Consider the following 7,094-nt stretch of genomic DNA (forward strand, 5'->3'; position numbering starts at 1 on the left):
AAAATAACAGGGCGGAAACAGCATTCCAAGAGTGCTAAGAATAGCAAACTGGACCCTGTGCTCCCGGCACTAAGTTCACAACTAATCTTAGGCAAGAAGCAGAGTGAGTCTGCGCACGTAGCCAAAACTTTGCCAGGACAATGTGTGTGCTAGGTGACTTAAAGATACAAATAACAGCTATAACCTGGTTTGAATGACACCTCTAAAATATACTTAACAAGTGTACCAATTGAAGGATTTCAGGGATTTAATGTTATTTTATTGTAATTTACAACACAAGGTTGCAGAATGAAATTCAGATACAGTTCCCTTCAGGTTAGAAAAATTAAGTTTATGAGTCATGAAAAATAAAAATATTAACTTGTATGATGAATTGTTGAGTAAGAATTATGAAATGAAAACTGAAAACTGAAAAATGAAACTATGAACCATTTCAATGAATGCAATAATTGCTTACAACATACAGTAATCCACACATAAAAAGGGTCTTCTGGCAGTTACTGGGTTGCCATTTTGAAAAATTTGACAGCTGCTAGAGGTGAAAGATAAACTAGATGAAAGAAGAAAAGATCTTTTATATACTGTCTTCATTGATTTATCTTTCACACAGGGAAGGACGTTCATCACGGAAAGTGACTGTAAAGAGCGCCTCTGGCTTCAGTTGCTGCAGACGTGTCTGTACTGAGTATCATTGACTTGCTATCTGGAAAACTGCATCCCCCTGCGCTTTGATAAAAAAAATGGCCAAAGCGGACGCAACGGTTCTCAGATAAATTGTACCCGGTTCTCCATGCAGTGTCATATGATCTAAACAGCTTTTATCCCACATTTCTAGAGGTTTGACATCTTAAGTGTATACTACAGCATACAAGTGTGCTCTTCTACAGTTGAGATAACAATCTCAGCACAAGGTCTATTGTTCTGGAGCTTTCAATCACATCACACGATCTCCATTAGCAGACAGAGTTTGCCCAGTTGTCAGCAGTTTTCAACAGCAGTTGAAAAAACTCATACAGTTTTGTATACTTTAGATGAATATCCCCAGCACACACACTGCAGCAGTATAAGTCAACAGCAATGTCTAATAACCACCCACACAGCTACAACAGTGATGTTGGAACAAACCTGGATTACCTTCAATGACACTTTTTCACTTCAATATCTGTGCATGGCAGCTACAGGTTGGTTAAGGTATGGCTGATCTCTCCATGTAGTGTTCTTTTTGTTAGTGTCAGAATCTGCCTTGGCTGAATTCATAGTACATCATCCAGCTAGAGCTTGAGCTTGAGCTTGATCAGGCCCAAAAAATTCAGCCCGACTGCATGCAAGACTGAAGAAATTCTGTGTGAGCTCAAACCAAGCATGAACCACAGAAGCAGTTTTGTATTTCCACTTAAAATAGATAAATGAATTACAGGCTAAAGTAAATTACATGGTGTATATAATATAGCACAAATCATTATCGAAAATAATTTACTTATTAATTACAGTGGCATGCATTAAATATTGATTAATACTGATTCATATCTGCTAGCTAGCTACCTAGCTGTCCACAGTCTGGACCAAATCTGACCAACTCAGCTGTGAACAGCACAAGAAGACCACTGTAGTAACTGGTAACGTTACTTACACCCTATCAGACCATATACACGACCTGGCACCCCTGTGGTCAAATATTTGCAGCACATACCAACAGACTGTCCTGCACTGGTGTTACTGACACACATATTCTATCAGAAACCAGCATTAACTGTTATCAGCAAGTTTAAGACTACAGTGCTCATCGTTGTGCCGAATCGACGACACGGTCAGGCCTTCACTTCCCACGTTCATCAAGAGCCTTAAGCGCCCCCATGTCCCTAGCTCCGGATTTCATTTTCCTTCCATTGGAACACTTGTGAAGATATCTGACACTGCAGACCGGAACAGGCCCATCAAGAGGCTGGAGGTTTTGGAATGTTCTGACCCAGTCCTCCTAGCCATCACAATGTGGCCCCTTGTTAAAGTATGCGTCAAATCTCAACCATTGGCCCGATTTTATTTCCTGCTTTCTAACACATCAACTCTTGAGACAAATTGTCACGAGGACAAAATGTTCACTTGCTGCTGCCTAATATATCACACCCACTGACAGGAGCCATGATAACCAGGTAATCAGTGTTATACACTGTCAGTGCTCATAATGTTATGGCTGATCGGTGTAAACAGGGACTTCATTTTCTGTGGCAGCACAAACAACACACAGCCTTTCAGTAACTATTATACGCTACTAGGCCTTACTCTCACACACCGGCAAAGAATCTCTACGACAAACCGGCATAGGATACCCACAAGACCACCTTCCTTAAAGGGGAAGGCATGGCTGGTAACACACAGGTGCAGTTAGGCTGTGAGTGGATTAAGGATCAGATCCTTTACTTAAGTAAAAGCAATAATATCCAACTCCACTAATACTCCACTACCTGTACAGGGGTCCCCCCCCGATGCTGGAAAAAAAAATCCTTTTAAGAGACTACTGCTACCCAGGTCTACATAGGCAATCTGAGTAAGAGGCTAAAATACAATTAAACATTTCCAGGATACTGCAGATTATTTCCAAGATAGTTTTGGGTAATTTTAATCAATTTCCAGGTGTTCGGATGAGGAGCCAAATCAGAACGGCTTGTTGAATCCCATGTCTTCTGACACACACAGCCCTTAAAAGAAGGACTGGGTTGATTTATTTCACAGTTTCTGGGTTGGTAGGCACTCCAGATACCCAAATGCACAGGTGTTACCAATGACACTAATTAAGGCTCAGTTCCATTCAGGTCAAACAGACTCAGGCTGCTGCTATTGTGCATGTTGGCTCACTGGAAAGGCTCTGATACACTAAGAGAGAAATGCTGTGCTGCTGCCTGAAAAGCTGCTGCCTGAGATTACTCTGAGCAGCATGCATGGGAATAAATTACTATATAATATATAGAAATAATATCACTTTCCCCCTGATGGTCTGAATAACTCGCCACATATGTCGCTAGTCGCTTTCCAGAAATAAAGTCGCTAAGTTGGCAACACTGTGTGAGAGTGAGGGGGCGGGGTTAGGAAAGCTGATGCCTATATTTGCTTTTAACATATTCAGGTCATAGATTTTTTCACTTTAAGATAAAATAAGATAATAATAAAAATATTATATTAAGACGAATAAAACAGAAATTGTAGATACATCTTACCATGTTGTTTTCACCAGCTAACCTTAACCATTAGCTTATCTTTTCATTTAAATTGATGAAAATGTCAGCAATGCAATTATCATATCATCTAAATTGTGGTGAATGAACATAATTTGTGCGTACTAAGACTCCATTCGACACAGATCGACACAGGGACGAGTGTTAAACCTGCAGAGTGGTTAAGTCAGTCAGTCTTCTCAACCTTTCCATTATGTTAATGTTTTTATTGCTGATGGGAATATAAAGTTTATGTTGTTGACATTTAAACATGTAACCAAGTTACTGATTTATCTTGAAAAGAACAGGACACAATAGAAAGAGAGAGAATGCAGAGGTAGGCAGCTGAAGACTTAAACGGTATTCACTTTCTATGTAATTTTGTGCTATGATTTCACAGTAACATTATGAAACTACAACTGCAGACTAGAGTCATTCACGAGACCTGCGTCAAACATTGTGTGTGTCTCCTATATGACAATAACGTCATCTATTCATTTAAGTGGCCATTTCTTATTATATGAGTCTCTGTTGGAAACAAGTATTTCAACAGAGGAGACCATGCAGCAGTGACTCATAGGGCATTAACACAACTCAGTATGAACAGACAGTCTTGATGGCTGTGTACAAACAGGCACATTGTGCCACTATTACTCATTACACTGTAAAAAATGTCAATTTGAGCAAGCCATGCTGTATTTACACAGAAACTGAAACAAATTCTACTTCCTGTTTTCCCCTTTGTGTGTTTTGAGGTAAATTCTCTTCAAATTCTGAATCGACAAAAGAGTGATGGCAGTTAGGATACAGTGCCAATAGTACAAACACGTCTTTTCAACTTATTAAAGTGTTAGCAACTTAACTAAGCAAATGAGCTAGCGAGTTTAGTTCAGAGAGCTATATTTTCCATCTCAAATAACTTTCTACTGAATAAAATGGTGTACAATGGTAATTAAAAGACCTGGGGAGAGTCAACAGTAGAAGAATAGAGAAAAATAGGGAGAAAGCTATTGTGACTGACTAGCACTAGCCAGCCGTTAACAAACTTTCTGATGTAACCAGACCTTAATACAGATTTTATAAACCAGAATGAAAAACATAAAGCTGCACAGTCACATTTTTCAATTCCAGTCTGGTCTCCAAGAATGTGTAGTGCAAAATGATCCAGAGGCATGTAATTTGTATTTCAAGGCCACATGTGAAATTTGTCCGCAATGTCATGAAAATAAGTATATCATCATTTGTTTCAACGCAGTTTGGCTCAGCCAGCTTTAGCACGGAGGAGTACCAGATCCAATGATGGAAAGAAAGAGAAACAGTTTTATGATTGGTATGTGAGCTAATACTTTAAATCAGACAATACTTGTGGCTACTTTTAACCAAAGACTTTTTTAAACATGCTGGAGAAGCTTAGTCTAGGTACAAAAACAAATGTGACATCTTTTATTTTTACTCTGAAGCTGACAGCAAGGTCGAACAGACCTTGCTGTCAGCTCATATTGGTATCAGATATGGGTTGTGTCCTAGAATAGATTTGAATAGTCATCCAAAAGAATCAGACAGAAGCATTAAAGGCCCGCAGTGTCAACAGAGCCACAGGCAGTTATCAGTGTTAAAACTGTATTTTTCTGAAAACAAGTGGAACTACAAGTGCCAGTAGGGATGTGATCTCACCAACTCCTTATACCAAAGCAACAAAACAGATCATTTTTCAAAATGACCTATGTGACTGTGCCAGGAACAACTCTGACCTGCTAGATCTACTCCTGTATGTGGTTATGTTTAGGCTTGAAGTACTTGTTTAAATTTGGGAAAACATTAACTTCAAAGGGTAACTAGCAAGTATTTTTCAACCTGGACCCTATTTTCCCATGTTTTTGTGTCTAAGTGAAAAAAGTTATGTACTGCAATTTTTGAATTTGGTATAACTAATTTAGCAGCTGCTAAACTGTGTGCAACGTAATGCTTATGGGCAATTGCACATCATCACTTTACATGCATTAAAAGTGCTGGTTTTAGTCTTTAGTCTCAGGTTCTTATTTTAAGACATCCATAACGGTATGGAAAGGATCCCTACAGAGATATATCTTTGTGTGAAATAGTAAGATAATTTTTGTTTAACCAGAAACAACAGCTGTATTGCTGTGTTCAAAGCCACCAGACTCAATTGAAAAAAACTGTAATTTTACATCATAACATCGTAACACTTCATTCAAACATGATAGAAACAAAATAAAGCTCACTAAAACCTTGGCTTCTCTTTCTACTGACTGTGGTTTGGTTTAAATAAACCCTTAATTCAGAATCAGATGTGAAAATATGGGAAGAGGAGCGAGACAGATGCAGGGTATCATGAAGGCAGTGGGGAGAGAATATTTTCTCTATTGCATACCCGGTTCCATGCACACATGGCTAAGAAACAGGCTGAGAAATCATGTTATTCTAATCCTCTAAAACATTACCTGAACCGCTTTTCAGGTACAGGCCTTTATGATGTTTCACCAAACACCACATGCAATCTGTGATTTGCAACATGAAATAATTTCCTGTCGCTCATTTTGACACATTTCACTAATCAAAACACACATCATGCTTGCGATCCAAGCATCAGCTTGTGAAAGCCCTCCAGGACTGATAAATTTATCTACAACTTAGGGTGCAAATTGCTTTTGTGAATCCACCCCGAGGCTGCTGAAGTTACTTAAGTGCATGTACAACATACTGAATGTCCTTGCTATAGTTCTCAGTGGAACTGCTTTCTTCCAAGGAAATAGTTCCTATTAAAGTGTTGACAGTGTATTTTCTGCGTCTTACAGAGTAATCGGGACATGGTTTCTGGGAAAGAAAGCACTCCATTCACTCCCATTGTACTGCATGAAGGCAGAGATTTCTTGGGTGGATGATCAAAACCTGGACAAATGAAATCATCTGCATGGCTAGATATCACTAAAGAGGCAAATCAAAAAAAGGTTTTAAATTGTAATATATAATATACAATATGGCAGAACCCTCCAAATATTAGTTAAAGAGAGCTCAGGTTGAAGAAAATCAAAGTTAAATCACCATAAAGAATCATGTAACAATTTGATCCTCAATATCTGATAAAATACTTGTAGAATTCTCAGTATGTCTCTTACTCTGAAAGGGGAAGTCATTTGAGAGACAAACCACTGTTACATCAGTTTCCTGTTGCAGCTTCGTATTCAGTTGTGTTGTGTTACATTTACACTAGCAGCAATCTCCTCATGTTTATCTGCAGCCTCAGCATGTGAGACGATAATAAGCAAAGAGTTAACAGGATCAGACCTGATCTTGGCAGGCAGGACTTGTAAAGGTTGTCTAATGGGGGTAAGAGGGGTTGGGATGGTGGTGGGGGGTGGGTGTTGTTGGCCAAATGGAACCGCTGGAGCACAACACAGCTCACACCAAGAGACCCAGGAATCTGAGAGCCGGCCCTCCCCCTCTCATGCAAACACAGGCATTAGTGGAGAAACAGCACCTCGAACACACATGCATGAACGGACGTGGTTGCACACACACAAACACAGACTAATAAAACAACATATGCTCTTGTTTCTACTACCTGGAGCAGCAGGTGGGACGCCCCTCCCTACTGAGTAGTATAAGAGGAGGGAGAGGAAATAAGAGAGGAGGCCCCCTCTATTGTTGGACACACAACAAGGAAGTGAACACTGTGGTTTGACAGATGAGGCTCACAATGTCATTTTTGTCCAGTGCTGATATGATGGGTAGAAAGCACGTTGATCCATCACATTTACATTGTACTCTAATACTTTTCAAAAAGCCCAAAACATGACCAATTCTAATGCATTTAAAGGCCTCTGCACACCAACCCGACGGCCGACCGTCGGCTGAAAAGCAGTC

The sequence above is a fragment of the Morone saxatilis genome, unplaced genomic scaffold, assembly GCF_004916995.1.
Source record: "Morone saxatilis isolate NCDOM2014 unplaced genomic scaffold, NCSU_SB_2.0 Contig9, whole genome shotgun sequence".
In the NCBI taxonomy this organism is placed as follows: Eukaryota; Metazoa; Chordata; class Actinopteri; family Moronidae; genus Morone; species Morone saxatilis.